The 18,415-nt window shown below is 43.8% G+C and overlaps 1 protein-coding gene across 5 annotated transcripts in view; it reads right to left on the minus strand.

Annotated features, from left to right (window-relative positions):
- SIPA1 (signal-induced proliferation-associated 1) overlaps nt 1–18,415 on the minus strand; it is a 223,442-nt gene that overhangs the window by 186,272 nt on the left and 18,755 nt on the right. The gene's annotated exons all lie outside the window — the stretch shown is intronic.

Genomic DNA, 18,415 nt, shown 5'->3' on the forward strand with positions numbered 1-18,415 from the left:
TTCTTAAGTACTACTGGAATATTTTTCTATCAGGGTTACAGTTTTTGTTAAGATGTTTCAGAAGACTCTATGAGAAACAATAGAAAATGCCTCGCTATGTTCTAAATTACAGGACACCGGCCCAACATTTTAGTTAAACACCATCTACGATAAAACTTACCCCCCCCCCCCCTTAAACTCTTCTACTCCCCTCCCTTCCATTCACCATTTTCTAAATAAAACTTTAAATCCTTTTTATTTTTCTACATACTCTTATGGGTTTTATATTTTGGGCATAACAAGGCATATGCTATTGTTTTTTCCAATCTGATTGATCGGATACAACCAAATCTCCCTGTTGTGATAGCTTATAACTTTAAAGATGGTTATAGGTGGGTCACAATTATAAACAAATTAAGTGAATAATTAAAGAAACAAATATATTTGTTGATGTAAAGTAAGATATATACATACTGTAGATATATACACTGCTCCAATTTTTTTAAATAACACTTTTTAATCGCCCCCCCAACTGAGAGGGGGGGCGATTTTGATAAAACTCTTTTACAAAGAGAAGCTAAGTGGATGTCGAACCCGGGTGCTTTGACATACCCAGGTTTAAATGATGCCCTTAGCTTCAAACCCTTTCTGTAGCATAATCTTTTTTTTCTCTCTTCACTTTTGATTTTATTACTTTGATTTTGATTTTGCTCCCTCCCCCCCCCTTTTCTGTGCCCCTTTCCCTTCCCCTCCTCCTCCCCTTTATATTTATTTATTTATTTATTTATTTATTTCCCTGTTTCATCTGTTCTTTTGTATTTTTGCTTTTTCTCTTTTCAGCAATTTATGGAGTGGCTCTATGTCCAGTATTTCTGGATCGTTTGGTGTGTGCCATTTTCATGGCCCCTTTTTCTGTGCTTATATGGATGCCCGGGGTAGACCTTTTGGGACTCTGGACCAATGTGCCCCATCTGTTCTGCCCCATTTTTTGGTTGACCACTTTGCTGTTAAGCCTGCGTTTAAATTCAACCCTCCCCTTCCTCTATCCTTAGTCTAAGTGGCTTTGTTTTTGACAATCGGGTTAACATCCTGCTTTTTGTCCATCCCATTTAGCACTACACCCCCTTTCCTATGTCTGCTTGACAGAGGATATTCCATCATGGTGACCACTATTGACGAGATTATTCTCGTCATTATGCCCCGCTGTCCTTTCCTGGGCTGTGCAGGCGCGGTGGCAGGTATTGGCAGGGGGTATTCCATCATGGCGATTGCAAGTGACGAGAACATTCTCATCATTACGTGCCGCTGTTTTCCCGCGAGCTGCGCATGCGTGGTGGTGCCTTCTTGATGTCCGTGGCGCTGCAGTGACGTCAGACGCTGCAGCGCCGGACGGGGATTTAAACATCGCTTTGTTGCTGTGATCCTCTGTCATTTTCACGGAGGAGAGGGGAGAGATCATACCCCTCTCTGCGTTTTTCATTGGAAATTTTACTGATCCCTTCTTAGGTACGCCACATTTTCTCTTGCACAGGCCTTAGGCTTTATTTTTTCCATTAGCACCCTTTTTTTACTTTGTTTATTTACTTTTATGCAGATTCCTTGGCAATTTGCCCTGTTGAGACTTTGATGAAATTCTTGTATCCATTCCTCTGCTGTTTGCATTATGGAATACTCCAAGACCCTAATGATAATATAGCATAGTATAGCATCCAATCAATTACACTCCTGGGATATTGATCTGGTCAGTTAAGTAGCAGAGGGGGTTGTTAATCAGTCACAGCTACTTTGGTGTTAATGAAATTAACAACAGGTGCACTAGATGGTCAACAATAAGACAACTTTCTGGGTTCCTCCTGGTGCACGTCAATGCATTCCAGGCCTCATGTGTTGAGAGTATGCAGTTAGTTCCTGGGGGATGAAGGAATTGATACCGTTGAATGGCCCCCACGCTCGCCTGACCTAAATCTAGTAGAATACCTCTGGGACATTATGTTTCGGTCCATCTGACGCCGCCAGGTTGCACCTCAAACTGTTCAGGAGCTCAATGATGCACTGGTCCAGATCTGGGAGGAAATACCCCAGCACACCATCTGTCATCTTATTAGGAGCATGCACCTACATTTTCAGGCATGCATACAAGCAAGTGGGGGCCATACAAACTACTGAGTACCATTTTGAGTTGCTGCAATGAAATTTCAGCAAAATGGACTAGCCTGCTGCAACATTTATTTGTTTTGATTTTTGCGGTGTCTTTGAATTCAGCCCTCTGTATGTTGATAATTTTAATTTCCATCAAACGATGTTGCATCCTTTTATTCCTAATACGTTACTCAGTATGATATTTTTTCTCATTGAGATCTGATGTGTTTTCAAAGTGTTCCTTTAATTTTTTTTGAGCATTGTATATACTGTATATATATTTATATGGATAAATATAGATATAGATATATATAAAAACATTGGAATAAACATGCTGCTAGAGTAATTACAGCACAAATTAAGGTGGGTACAGTAGGTAAAGTTGATCCGGGGTAAATCCGATTGTCTCTCAGGGGATCAGGAAGTGTCTTTTTTCAACCTAACTATGTAACTATGTAACACACATATGGTGGCCATGTCCCAAGGTTCGCCGATTTTGGATGAGGGTTCACTCATTCATATTCTTGGCCACAATAGTTAATATCATTAAAGATGCTAGTGTCACCTTACTGAATAAGCCACTGGAAAATGTCCCTAGACCAGTGATTCTCAACCAGGGTTCTGTGGAACCCTAGGGTTCCTCCAGAGGTTGCTAGGGGTTCCTTCAGCATTGGACAAATTCCCACTGACACCAAAAAGTTCCTGTGTTTATAACAGTCCCTGCACAAAATGAAATTTCTTAAAGAAAAAAAGTAATTTGAAACTACTCGCGGCTATAATAAATTGTCGGGTCCCAGCAATACAGATAAAAGTAAAAGAAAAGTAAAAGAAAAAACAACATGGGTTGTCCCCCCAGTCAATTACCAGGCCCTTTGGGTCTGGTATGGATATTAAGGGGAACCCTGTGCCAAATAAAAAAAATGGCATGGGGTTCCCCCAAAAATCCATACCAGACCATTATCTGAGCACGCAACCTGGCAGGCCACAGGAAAAGAGGGGGGACGAGAGAGCATCCCCCCTCCTGAACAATACCAGGCCACATGCCCTCAACAAAGGGGGGATGTCCCCATGTTGATGGGGACAAGGGCCTCATCCCCACAACCCTTGACCGGTGGTTGTGGGGGTCTGCGGGCGGGGGGCTTATATGAATCTGGAAGCCCCCTTTAACAAAGGGGACCCCCAGGTTCCCCTTAATACCCATATCCGACCTGAAGGGCCTGATAATGGAATTTGGGGGGACCCCCACACATTTTTATTTTGGTTCGGGGTTACCCTCAATATTCATACCAGACCCAAAGGGTCTGGTAATGGACTGGGGGGAACCCATGCCGTTTTCTTCAATGACTTTTATTTGTATTGCCAGGACCCGACAATTCATTATAGCTGCGAGTAGTTTTAAATGACTTTTGTTCCTTTAAAAATGTCATTTTGTGCAGGGACTGTTATAAACACGGGAAACATGCGCTACTTTACAGGCATTTTATAGACCAACCCCCCCCCCCCCCCCCAGTTTGAAATTTAAAGGAATATTTCACTTTTATTGTTTCACTTTAAACATTATTAAAATCACTGCTGCTGAAAAAACAGACGTTTTTAAAACTTTTTTTGCATTGATACATGTTCCCCGGGGCAGGACCCAGGTACCCAAACATTTTTTATGACAATAAATTGCATATTAACCTTTAAAATTAGCACTTTTGATTTTTCATGTTCGTGTCCCATAGACTTTAACAGTGTTCGAACAAATTTTTTGCCTGTTCGCATGTTCTTCTGCAAACCAAACCGGAAGTTCTTCGGCTCTTCCCTACTCATTAACATACAGCTGCCCTCAGGGTGACTTTTAACAAGAGCTTTTCGTGCAAGTGATTTTTGTTCTAGTTGCAATGACCCTCTAAAAATTCCACACTGAGCTGATTATCACTGCACCATATTAATGTCAAAGTCAAAAAGATTTTTTCCCACCCTGTCACACATGTAGCATTATTTAATAGTAAATCCTTTTGTCTATGACAGCAAGCATTGAAGAACTGGCAAGAAAAGCTTGTATGACATTGAAAATACAGACACACAATTACCCAAGTTTGCATTACAGTTTTTAAATCTGGCATGATTACATTTAGTATTTCAGTAAGGACTTGTGCACATTATCAATCGTGAGACAGCAGAATTTCTACTTAAGAGGGCACTATTTTCATAGCCACTTGATCAAATACAATTTTGAAAGCCAATTCATAAAAATCTTATGACCAGCCAGGTTGTAGGTTCAAAATGAACCAAAAAAACTCCAGTAGACCAATGCAGAATTCTTTTCTTAAAGCAGAACTTCAGTAATTTTTTTCAACTTTCCATCTATTAAATCTTCTGCCATTATTGTTTTAACTATGGATAGTATTTTTTTTTTGTCTGCCAGTAAATACCTTATACGCTCACTTCCTGTTTCTTGTCTGGTAAAAAGCATAGGCTTTTGACATCAGGCACAGCTCTCTCTCTCACTCTCGTGAGGCCTCGTACACACGACCGAGAAACTCGACGGGCGAAACACATAATTTTCCTTGTCGAGTTCCTTGTTAGGCTGTCGAGGAACTCGACAAGCCAATTTTCTCCATTCCTGTCAAAGAAATAGAAAACATGCTCTCTTTTTGGCTTGTTGAGTTTCTCGACAGTTTCCTCAACGAAAATGTACACACGACCGGTTTCCTCAGCAAAAAAATATCTCCCAGCAAGTTTCTTGTTGGTTTTTGCCGAGAAACTCGGTTGTGTGTACGAGGCCTGAGAGTTTGTCTGGAAGGGAGGGGAGGGGGGGATGAGTCATATGAGGTGGGAAGAGTCATAAGAGGGCCAATGAGAGCTGCAGAGCTGGAGGTTTGCCTGTGTAAATCCAGGAAGTGAACAGGCAGCAGCTTCAGCTGCCCACAGTTAAAATGGATGCAGCCAGCCTCAGTGGAGGGCGATTTCTGCAGCATATTTGGCAAGTACAGAATCACAGTATATATAAAATAATATGCAAAGTGGTTGGAGGGAAGCTTCAGAATGGCAAAGATGTTTTTATTATAAATTATGTGAGCAGACTGCAGTTGTTACTTTTTAATTACCTGTATTTATCGGCGTATAACACGCATCCTAACTTTAAGAGGGAAGTTTCAGGAAAAAAAACTTTCCACAGCCCCCTGCGTATAACACGTAGGCACAGTTTACCCTCTATTTTCAGGGTAAAAAAGTGAGTGTTATATGCCAATAAATACAGTATGCATCTGCAAGTCTCACTTCCATCGCAAAAAGATCAGTGGTTTATTACTAATATATTTTTTTATATCTTATCGAAATGATACATGCATACATGATACCTTCTGTATTAAAAAGACACTACAGTGTTTTTGTACTGTTATAGTGTAGGGATCATTTATTCCCTTAAAGGGGTTGTAAAGGTAAAAGTTTTTCAACTTAATGCATTCTATGCATTAAGGTGAAAAAACATCCCACAATACCGCCCCCCCCCCAGCCCCCCCGTTATACTTACCTGACCCCTCGAAAGTCCCACGCTTGCCCCCAACATCCTCTTTGCCATTGAGCCTGGCCATTGATTGGCTACAGTGGATGGATTGAAAGCAGCGCAGCCATTGGCTGGCGCTGCTGTCAATCACATCCAATGAGGTGGCGCGCCAAGGGGTGGGGCCGAGTGATACAGTCGGCGGCTATGGCCGCTGCTGTATCACGGGAGCGCGCCCGCAATAACTCAACACCATGTGAGCTCGCTCGCATGAAGGTGTTGAGTCCTTGCAGGGGGAGCCAAGACAGCCACCGAGGGACCCCAGAAGACCAGGTTCTGGGCCACTCTGTGCAAAACGAGCTTCACAGTGGAGGTAAGTATAACATGTTTGTTATTTAAAAAAAAAAATCTTTTATCTTTACTGATCCTTTAAGCCTACCCCACCATAACCTGTCTAGTAAAACTGTCCCTTTAGTATACAAGTCTTACTCCATAGAAGTCAGTATGCTAACATTTTTTTCCAGGTTGGTTGGTTATGTGATGTGATGTGTATTATTCATTTTCACTGATGGATGGTGGGCAGTCCTCAATATTGCAGTTTAATGGCAGCTCCTCTCTTTTCAGTACTGTGCTGAAGGAATAGGCTAAAATAGTGACAACCTGTCAGCTTCAGTGTCTGACAGTTCTTATATAGCGATGGGCATGGCCATGTGGTGACGTCACCTGGAGACCCTTTGTGGGCGTGGGTCTCGGGGTAATTCCAAGCCATGATGGGGGACATTTAGAATTTTTAACAAAGGACTTGTCAAAGACCGTCTCTTGTTTTTTGTAACACTACACTGCTTTTTTGGGGGGAAGGGGGCTTCCAGATTCCAAATGACAAAACGGTGGGAGCCGGCGTCAGAGGAGGAGCGCTTTTTTTATGTGGACTTGTCAAACCCTTGTTTTTTGTAACACTGCACTGCTTTTTGATTTGGTGAATGGGTAGGGGTACAATATACCCCATATTCATTCACCTGGGGGGCTGGGATCCCCCTTTCCTAAAGGGGGCTTCCAGATTCTGATAAGCCCCCTGCCCGCAAACCCCCACAACCACTGGCCAGGGTTGTGCGGCAGAGGCCCTTGTCCTCATCAACATGGGTATAGGCTGCTTTGGGGTGTTGAGGGCATGTGGCCTGGTATGGTTCAGGAGGGGGCTGTGCTCCCTTTCCTGACCTGCTGAGCTGCATGCTCGGATAAGGGTCTGGTATGGACTTGGGGGGGACCCCACACCATTTTTTATTTTATTTTGGTGTTGGGGTCCCTTCCAAATCAATACCAGACCCCAAGGGCCTGGTATGGATTTGGGGGTGGGGCGGGACATCACGCCGTTTTTGTAATCATTTTTTTTACACAGCAATTATTTTTTTACATTCAGCTGAAAGCGGGGTAACCTACTTATCGGCTGTAAAGGACATGGAAGCCGGCTTCCCAGCCTGCTTATTAGCAACCAGCTATATACAGTGTTTTTAAAGGAGAAATAAAAAAATGCATTAAAAAAACTCATCATAAACGTAACACTTGCATTTCTGTTGCGACTCCATTGAAGTTTATTACACGCAAAACACAATCTGCTGCAGGAAAAAAAATGCACCGGCTAAAAAACACATAAATGTGAACGTGTACCATAGGAAGCCATATTAAATGGACTGTAGTGCATAACGGATAATGCACAAAAAAGTGCATAGGTGTGAATATTAAGTCATCAACAAGTCATAAAAAATTGAGGGCATAAGGGAAGGTAGGGATTCACAATAATGAGAAACCTTTAGTTTACTTTGGTGGCTTTTGATCAAAGGAACAGTTAAAATAATTTTTTTTCTTTGCCACCCTGACACTCATTTTTTTGTTAACACCATCTAATCTAAAGGATAATGACTCAACCTTTCTATGTGACAATGAGCTGGGAAGCATCAACTTTTCCTTAAACTGTGTCCAATATCATAATGTATGGGGTATTTCTTGGAGTTGTGCTTCTCCACATTCACAAAGATTATTCCACCAGGATTAATGGCTTACCATAGTTATGAAATACACAACTTCACGATAAGCCTCTATAAGGCTGGGTTCACACTACTACACTACTTTCCTCCTACTTTGCTCTGTGTTCAATGTTTCCCTATGAGAGCGTCTTGTAGCGTCCTACACAAGTCGGTCCGACTTTGAAAATGCTCCCTGTACTACTTTTGGTCCTACATTGATCCTACTTCAGGCCCATTGAATATCATTGAAGTCGGACCAAAGTAGTATCCTGTTCATGAAAGTAGGATGGATGTAGGACCAATGTAGGATAAATGTAGGACCAATGTAGCAGAGCAAAGTAGGATTAAAGTAGTGTAGTAGTGTGAACCCAGCCTTAGCGTCCTCCTATAGTATATACAATATGTATTTTATTTATAAGAGTGCAGTGGCTGTCACTCAGCCACTTCCGTAACCCCTAGAACAGTCTGACTTGCTGACTTATACCTGAATAACATTTTTGTATATAACTCCCACAATTCACTTTTAGGACCAGACAGACATTTTGCACCATTTCCTTAGGAATCACTGCTTTGATTAACACTGATCCTCTTCAAGCTACCTAGCCCATTAATGGCTACAATAATGGAAAACTGTATCAAATACTTACCGTAATTTTCCTTTCCTGACACCAATCAATGGCAGCATACATATGATATACTGTAGCTCCACCCCTATATCCACCCACAAAACCTATTTAATAATAATCCACTCTTTCGGCGATTTGTGGGTGAGGGAGACCTCAACGCTGGGTCCCAACTGTATTGTGCTTGCCTTAGGGGAGCATTGATAACAAATGCTACTTCAGCCACAAAATCCGCCGAGCACTTAAGCTCACCAAGAGCACTAATAATCCACTCTTTCAGCGATTCGTGGGTGATGGAGACCTCAACGCTGTATTGTGCTTGCCACAAAGTACTGCGATCACTGGCTTACAAGTGCCCACTGCCTCTCAACATAAATCTCTCAGATATCCGTCAATTCATTGATCATGGATACAGCCAACGGAAACTGAATCTTCCGTGGGACGAATAACACTCCTGACATTATGTATAATGGTAGCGTTCACATCATTGAATTGTGTTACTGCAATGCATGTTAAGTGCGTTAGCTCAATGCAGTGCCATTCTTTTGACCAGAGAATTGTCACATCCCTCCGGAGTGGGGTATAATTTTGCTGCTGCTTACTTATGTAAAACTTCCTCATCTTTCCATTCAGGGAGAGAGTGGGGGGTCAGGGAGAGAGAGGGGGATCAGGGAGAGAGAGGGTGGTCAGGGAGAGAGAGGGGGGATTAGGGAGAGAAAGGGGGGATTAGGGAGAGAAAGGGGGGATCAGGGAGAGAAAGGGGGGATCATGGAGAGAAAGGGGGGATCAGGGAGAGGGGGGGGATCAGGGAGAGAGAGGGGGGATCAGGGAGAGAGAGAGTGGTCAGGGAGAGAGAGGGGGGATTAGGGAGAGAAAGGGGGATTAGGGAGAGAGAGGAGGGATCAGGGAGAGGGGGGGGTGGTCAGGGAAAGAGAGGGAGGGAGGGTCAGGGAGAGATAGAGAAGGGAGCAGTGAAAGAGATCACTCACTTGGAATGGTCCCCAGGGGCTCACTGGTTCATGCAGCAGCGCTGCTTGACATATGTGCGGGACTCGGGAGTAGAATAATCAGCGGCCAGGTGCCGCCTAGTCCACCTAGTGGTAGGGCCGGCCCTGGTTACAGGAAGAGCAACAGATTAAAGGAAAAACTGCAGACAAAAGAAAAAAAACAATTTGCTCCCACAAGGAAAAATGACGAAGCCTAATGAAGTTAGAGGCAAGGGAGGAAAACATAAAAGGGATAGTACGGTACATACAGTACCTATAGGAGAAAAGAAAATGCAGCACTAACACCAGCATTAAAGGGGTTGTAAAGGTAAAAAAAAAATCCCTAAATAGCTTCCTTTACCTTAATGCAGTCCTCCTTCACTTACCTCATCCTTCGATTTTGCTTTTAAATGTCCTTATTTCTTCTGAGAAATCCTCACTTCCAATGGGAGTCTTTCTTTCTGTTGTGGAGAAAGCCTCTTGAGGAGGGAGGAGTGGAGCAGGAGGGTCAGAACGCTCTCTACTTTGCAGATAGAGAAAGAAGCTGTGTGTTAGAAGGCGTCCTGACACTCCTGCTCTCCCCCTCCCCCCTCGAAAGGCTTTCTCCACACCAGGGAGAAAGCCTCGCATTACGGTGTGTAGTTACAGACAGAAGAACAGGAAGTGAGGATTTCTCATAAGAAATAAGGACATTTAAAAGCAAAATGGAAGGATGAGGTAAGTGAAGGAGGACTGCACTAAGGTAAAGGAAGCTATTTAGGGATTTTTTTTTTTTTTTACCTTTACAACCCCTTTAAGCTCAAGTGTGCAGAGAAACACATCGATCATGCATGGACTGCAGCATCCAAACACCAGCTCAGGTGTGCAGAGAAACACAGGCATCATGGACTGCAGCATCCAAATACCAGATCGGGTGTGCAGAGAAACACATGAATTATGGACTCCAGAAACCAAACACCAGCTCAGGTGTGCAGAGAAACACATGCATCATTGACTGCAGCATCCAAACACCAGCTCAGGTGTGCAGAGAAACATTAGCAGCATGGACTACAGCATCCAAATACTGGCTCAGGTGTGCAGAGGAACACATGCAGCATGAACTCCAGCAACCAAACACCAGCTCAGGTGTGCAGAGAAACACATGCAGCATGGACTGCAGCAACCAAACACCAGATCGGGTGTGCATAGAAACACAGGCATCATGGACTGCAGCATCCAAACACTGGCTCAGGTGTGCAGAGAAATGAGCATGAACTCTCCAGTAACGCCAACTCAGGTGCACCACATGAGGTTATGATGTCTCTAGTTAGAGAACTCCTCAGCCCCAAAAGACCACCAGAAGGGGCTCCCCACCTTGCTGGTGCATTTAGCAACCTAAGATGTGGGACTGCGCTTGGGAGAGGCTGAACCCAGACGGACACTGGCACAGTCGGCAGGCAGGGTCTTATCACACAACATCACGGTCCTGTAGGTGTAGATCTTGTGGAGAAAAAAGAAGAAGGGGGGTTCTCTCAGTCAGACTTTTATAGATTCAAACAGGTCCTGTGGGTGGATATAGAGACAGAGTTATATCATATGTATGCTGCCATGTTGGCGTCAGGAAAAGCTTATAGCTTATATCCTCCTAAAAAACGACTTTTACAGTGCTTTCCATTGCATTTTTTTTTCTTTTTGTAAGTTGCACTGGTCAATAGAACAAGAATAATTTTAGGTTCCAGATGTTTTCTAGTTGTATACAAAAATTGCAGGCAACAGTTCTTTTTATCGATTACCTTTCACTCTAAATCAGTGGTTCTCAACCTGGGGTCGGGACCCCCTTGGGGGTCAAACGAGGATTTGCCAGGGGTCCCCAAAACCTGGGCTGTTCCTGAAGCCTGCGGCCGCCTACTCAGCCTCCTCACAGCCGCCCCTTCAGTTCACGGCATAGCTGGGGGGCAGGGACTAGAGGTCAACTGACTGGTGAGGAATGTGAAGTGGGAGAGGATGAAAGAGACCATATCTGCTGATTTCAGCATAGGTGTCACTGCTACGAGACACCACAAAGTCGGAGACACAGTGAGTAACACTACCTGTGATTAGAGTTGCCCTTAAAAGTCCCCACTACAGTTCTCAGATCAGCAGATGACCTTGATCAAGAGCACCTAAGTTGGCTGATCCCAACTCCCCGCCAGCACTGCCACTGATCTCAACTCCCCGCCAGCACTGCCACTGATCTCAACTCCCCGCCAGCACTGCCACTGATCCCAACTCCCCACCAGCACTGCCACTGATCCCAATTCCCCGCCAGCACTGCCACTGATCCCAACTCCCCGCCAGCACTGCCGCTGATCCCAACTCCCCGCCAGCACTGCCACTGATCTCAACTCCCCGCCAGCACTGCCACTGATCCCAACTCCCCGCCAGCACTGCCACTGATCTCAACTCCCCGCCAGCACTGCCACTGATCCAAACTGCCCGCCAGCACTGCCACTGATCCCAACTCCCCACCAGGGAGTAAGAGAAGGAATAAAAATAGAGACTACATGGAAGGGTGAGGAAAAAAGGGGGAGGAACAAAGAAAAAGGGAGAAAAAGAATAAGAGAAAGAACAAGAAAGATGCCTAGAGAGGGATGGGGATAACAAACAAGAAATTACGATAGAGAGAGATAAAAGGGAAAGAAAAGAGGAACAAAGAGAGAGAGAGAGTGGTACATCCTAAAATATACTATAGGGGTTTTAATACTGTACGAGTGGAAGGGACTCAGGGAGCGCTAAATGTCCGTGGGTTAGGGGCGCAAATTACTTGTCTTGGGTGCCGACAACCCACAATAGGAAAATAATTTTACCGTTAGGGGTCCCCACAACTTGGGACATTTTATCAAGGGGTCACGGCACTAGACAGGTTGAGAACCATTGCTCTAAATGGTACGCTGACATAAAATGTAACCATCAAGTACTGCGCTACAGTTGAACTGATGCTAAAACAGCAATATCCCCTCCCTCTCACTATATTGAAGGCTGGAACTATAAAGAATCTGCAACACATTTACAACACTTCAGTACAATATAACAAGCTTGTGTAACATGCTGTCACTATTGTTTTTGTACTGACTTGGAACGAAGGAGGATGTGCCTGGAATTTTGTCTGTTACATACATTTGCCCACTGCTAATGATTCACATCCATCCAAAACCACACTGCACTTCTGTGCTATTTGGATGCAATAATTCCTAATTTCTATACAAAAACCTGCTTGTTATGCCCCTCACAATGGTCCCCCTTCTTTGAAACATATGCTCCCTTTAGCTACCATAAAAATATCCTACTGGGATATTTAAATCCCCAAACTGCAATTACGATGTACTACCACATATTAGGTTGAATTACTAAACTGGAGAGTGCAAAATCTGGTTCTGTTGTCTATGGTAGCTAATCAGCTACTAACTTCAGCTTGTTTATTTAAGCTTTGACAAAAAAACTGGAAGCTGATAAGTTTCTATGCAAAACTGTACCAGATTTTGCACTCTCCAGTTTTAGTAAATCAACCCCTATGGTTGGCAGGTTAGCCTATGTAGATATCCAACAGACCCAGTGGTCTCCAGGCTCCTCATCAGGATCTGTAGTCATCCAGTTGTGATGAGGGCAATAATTTCCCGGTGGCCTTGCAGGCCGTGGTATCCTCAAATATAGTCTTTGGTCCAAGAACCTCCTATTCCCCTTCCTGAGATTTCAGATCTTACACACCGGTGCCAAGTGTATCACCCAAATTCAGCCAACTTAGATCTAGCAGCTAGGAGACCAAGAGGAGAAGGCTCACCTTAGGCCTCGTACAGACGACCGAACATGTCTGCTGAAACTGGTCCGCGGACCAGTTTCAGCAGACATGTTCGGTCGTGTGTACGGCACAGGTTTCCAGCGGACATTTGTCCAGCCCGTTTTGCTAAGAAACATGTCCGCTGGAATCCTGTCCGTCGGACATGTTCGGTCGTCTGTACAGACTCACCGCACATGTCCGAGCGGCCGCCATCCCGCGAATGCGTCAAATCACTTCGACGCATGCGTGGAAGCATTGAACTTCCAGGGCCGCGCACGTCGCTGCGACGGCGCGGCCTCGTCACCGCGTATCGTGTACGCACGGATTTCTGTATGATGGTGTGTACAACCATCATACAGAAATCTCCGGCCGGACATGTCCGCTGAAAACGGTACGGCGGACCGTTTTCAGCGGACTGTCCGGTCGTCTGTACGAGGCCTAAGAGTCTCACCTTCAGTATTTGAGACCCTGTCGAAGCAGGGCACCTGCTACAAACTTCATGTATACTAGAACATGGGAAACCTCCCAGAAGTTTAAGGATTGAATCCTCTGTTCCCTATTGTAAAGATTGAGTTGTCTGCAATTAAGCCGAGATATGAGATTAAGTCTCTTTCTGGAATCTAGTGACTGTAGCACATCTTGGTAAATGAGTTCCAAAAGGTCTGTACAGATAATTATTGCTTCCATTATTAAACAGAATAGCTCTAGTCTCTTCTCCATTACCATACAAAGGTCTGCAAATCTTTGCATCTGGGTCAGGACATCATCCTTCCAGCATGTCCAAACTAAAATGTGTGAGTCACCACAAGCATTAGAAGTGGACTCCATGTTGAAGAAATACACGGAAGTGGCCATTCTCCAGAAGGTCGGGCAATGGGCTCTTTAGGTCTGGCAATGTCAGAAGAAGACTTTCACTGTCCAATAGGACAATTGCATTGTCTCGGGTCAAAGTAGTCTGATGGGCTTATATGACGAAGATGAATCCATCAATCTAGCACAGAGCCCACGTTACCAGACGGATTGCGCGCTCATGGGAAGAATTTAGAGGTCCAGAATTATTCTACAAGTCATCAAACAGGTTCATGTACTAAAAAAAAATTCCAGCCCATTACAAATTTAGTCAAGCAACATTGAAAACAGGAGAGTTTGACTACAGGCCTTAATTAATCGAATGATTTGTTGAATAAAACACTTCAACATTACCCTCCCTTGTTGTTTGTGGTGTGCTACATCCCATACGTGTATGCTGTCATGCTTGTGTCAGGAAAACAGAAAATTGTATACATACCTAACTGTAATTTTCCTTTCCTGATACATAAGCATGACCACATACTGGTCCTTCCCTTAGAGCTTTGCATTGAATATAGTTACAAGAATACCGCCTTGAGGGAAGTGACTCATTTATATAGTATAACCGGTCCTGTGATTGGGCAGGGGGCGGAGCATGTACCCATACATGTATGCTGTTTTGCTTATGTATAAGCAAAAGAAAATTAACGTCAGGTAAGTATACAATTGTTCGGGTTCTTGAGGCCCAAAAAACCCAAGACAGTACAAATACCCCCAAATTACCCCTTTTCTGAAAAGTAGACTCTCCAAGGTATTACATAAGAGTCATGGCAAGTTTTTCGTAGTAATTGTTTGTGACAATTATTTGGAAAATTAAGAAAAATTTTTACATACTGTCAGCAGTGCAGTACAGCATTATCACATAACTGGTGACAGTATGTTAAAATAAAATAAAAATCCCCCCCCAAAAAATAAAAAATTCCCAATTTCTTTTTCTAACACACTGTGACCAGAGCATTACAGTGTTAACCATAGTAACACTGTACTACTCTGGGGAAGCGATCAGGATTTTTTTTATTACACATTGTGATTGTTTATACCAGTGAATTTCATTGGTAAAAGCAACTGTTTTTACTGAATAAAACTGGTTCATGCAGTGTATTTTGTTGTGATTAGCTGTGATTGGTCAAAGCTAATCACATGGTACAGATGGGCTGTGATTGTTCCCATCTGTACCATGTGATCACCGTGACCAATCACAGCTTGCAACACAATTGTATACAATGGATGACATGAAAGGAAGCCACCCAATATTTACAATTGTCATGTGATCTGCTGTGATTGATCACAGTGATCACATGGTAGTGGCAGAGGACTGGTACACTGATGGTGACGGTGGACACAGCCTGTGACAGATAGCACTGCAGCATGACACAGCAAGAGGTGCATTCTTGGAGGATATCATATGACATCCTCCCATAACAGTGCTCCTGCCCGGCCATCATTGTGCTATATGCCAAGCGGGATGGTGTTAAGTGAATAACATCGATTATCTTGTTACAATGGCGTCTAAAGTCAGTGGGATATATTAGGCACAAGTAAACATGTTGTCCCTGAAGTTGATGTGTTTAAACCAGAAAAAAAATGGGCATTGCAGTTTGTTGTGTATGGCGCTGCATAGCCACAGACCGGTCAGGGTGCCCATATTGATCCATGTCCACAGCAGAAAGTGCTTACAATGGGCAAGTGACCATCTGAACTGGACCATGGGGCAATAGAAGAAGGCGGGCTGGTCTAATGAATCACATTTTCTTTTACATGTGGATGGCCGGGTGTGTGTGTGATTTGCTTACCTGAGGAAGAGATGACATCAGGATGCAGTATGGGAAGAAGGCACGTGTGGAGACAGTGTGATGCTTTGGGCAATTTTCTGCTGGGAAACTTTGGATCCTGACATTCATGTAGCTGTTATTTGACATGTACCACCAACCTAAACATTGTTGCTGACCAAGTACATCCCTTCATGGAAATTGTATTCCTTGATGGCAGTTGCTTCTTTCAGCAGGATAATGTGCCCTGCCAAAATGGTTTATAAATGGTTTGAGGAATGCAAGGGGTTTGAGGTGTTTACTTGGCCTCCAAGTTTTCCAGATTTCATTCCAATCAAGCATCTGTGGGATGTGCTGGAAAAACAAGTCTGATCTATGGAGACCCTACCTTGCAACTTACTGGACTAAAAGGACCTGCTACCAATAGCTTAACGCCAGACACCGCAGCATACTTTCAGAGGTCCAGTGGCATCCATACCTTGACAGGTCAGCTGTTTTGGTGGCAAAAGGAGGACCCACTCAATATTAGATGGGAGGTCATAAAGTTATAGCTGATCAGTGTATATCTTTTAGTATAAACTAAAATAAAATGTACCACTAATGCTTACAGGGATGAATCAAAACAATGAGGGTAAAGCCAGGTACACACTAAAGCCCTGTACACACGATCGGTCCATCCGATGAAAACGGTCTGATGGACCGTTTTCATCGGTTAACCGATAAAGCTGACTGATGGTCAGTCGTGCCTACACACCATCGGTTAAAAAAACGATCATGTCAGAACGCGGTGACGTAAAACACAACGACGTGCTGAAAAAAACGAAGTTCAATGCTTCCAAGCATGCGTCGACTTGATTCTGTGCCTGCGTGGATTTTTAACCGATGGTCGTGCCTACTAACGATCGTTTTTTTTCTATCGGTTAGGAATCCATCGGTTAAATTTAAAACAAGTTGGGTTTTTTTTAACCGATGGATAAATAACCGATGGCGCCCACACACGATCGGTTTGGACTGATGAAAACGGTCCATCAGACCGTTCTCATCGGTTTAACCGATCGTGTGTACGCGGCCTAACAGTTTTTTTTCCATACAACCCAGCAGGTTGCATGAAAAGAAACTGTCAGCTCTGGTCGGTGCTGCTGTACTAACCATGCAAGGTTAGTTCAACCATTTTCCCCATTGAGCTGTTGTGTTCTGACAGGGGGATGGCCTCACTGCCAGAACACTCTGATGAGCGCTCTCTTCCTGAGAGCGCTGATTGGGAGTCGGCCAGCTTCTGTCGGACAGACCGACATATACACAGTATATAGCCAATATATACATGCCAATTACGCCATACAAAATGGTGATGTATGATTTTAAGGCGGGGAGATGGCAGGAGATCAGCAGCGTTCTCTTACAAAATGCTACTGATAATCCTGCAGCAGGAGTTCACATGCTGTCAACATGGAGCAGTGCAGAATCTTATTCGGAGTCTTGCACCAAAAAGACCCAGCGCCAAGGTACTAGTGCTACGACATTGTCTATTTCAAAAAAAGAAATGTTTATTTTTATAAACTATATATATAAGTCACTTTTTATACAGTTTCCTTTAGTTTATCCCTCTTAAATGACTGATCCTGATAGAATAGTATGACAACTTGCATGCAGAAATAATGAATCAATGAGAATAACAAAGACACAGAAGGCACTGAAATTCTGAAAGTTCAGCTACACATTTTTCCACAAATTTAAATATAAATGATGGCCAGAAAACAGTACATGGAATGACTTCTTCTAGGTCTACAAACATACACAGTGGAACAATACTGCAATTCACATTCACAGCACACGTGACATCATGTTTCTCACATTTAAAGAGGCAAGCTCATACTACACTAGTGTCTTTGTGTTTTATGTATCCTATATGATCATGTGCATGCATATACATATTCTGACTAATGAATAGAATCATGCTCACTTATGGGCTTATTATTGCAGCAGTCAATGGGGAAGTAGGCTGAACAGAGAATGCAGACTTCCCGTTCCTCCTATGTATTTAATCTTTTTCTAGGGGGTGTTTCCAGGTGGGAATTATAATTCATTCAAACTTCATTATTTCGAGGGTTTATGAAGTTTGACCCCTTAGCGCCGAGTGTACCCATATATGCGGCCTCGGCTTTAGGGGGTTATACCGGGATGATGCCTGCAGCCACTTGTTGTTATATCGGAGGAGCGGGATGGGACATCCCCCCTTCCGGCACTCTTATCGGGCCTACCCTCCAACCGGGAGACCCGATCTGCGATCTGCCACTTCCGGCAGCTAGGCAGACTGGCACAAAGCCGTAAACGGCTTTGTGCCAGTCTACTGTATGTCAACACGGAAGCGGTGTCACAACGTCACTTCTGGTTTACTCGGCTGACAAGGCTGCCGTTTTTTTTTTTAAATACAGTATAGTATCGCCATTTTTGCCGATCTGAATACTTTGAGGTGCAAAGGAGAGATTTGGGGTCTTTTAAACCCCCGATCCCCCCATAAAGAGTACCTGTCACCACCTAATACTGTCACAAGGGATGTATGTGACAGCAATAAAAGTGATCATTTTTTTTTTTTAAACACAATGCAAAAAGTGCCCTAGTGCTCGCAAGCTCGCGCAGCAAAGAAAATGCATACGTAAGTTGCGTCCGCATATGTAAACGGTGTTCAAACCACACATGAGGTATCGTCAGAGGGAGAGCAATAATTCTAGCATTAGACCTCCTCTGTTAACTCTAACCTGGTAACCATAA

Source organism: Rana temporaria, chromosome 11 (genome assembly GCF_905171775.1).
Source record: "Rana temporaria chromosome 11, aRanTem1.1, whole genome shotgun sequence".
Classification (NCBI taxonomy): domain Eukaryota; kingdom Metazoa; phylum Chordata; class Amphibia; order Anura; family Ranidae; genus Rana; species Rana temporaria.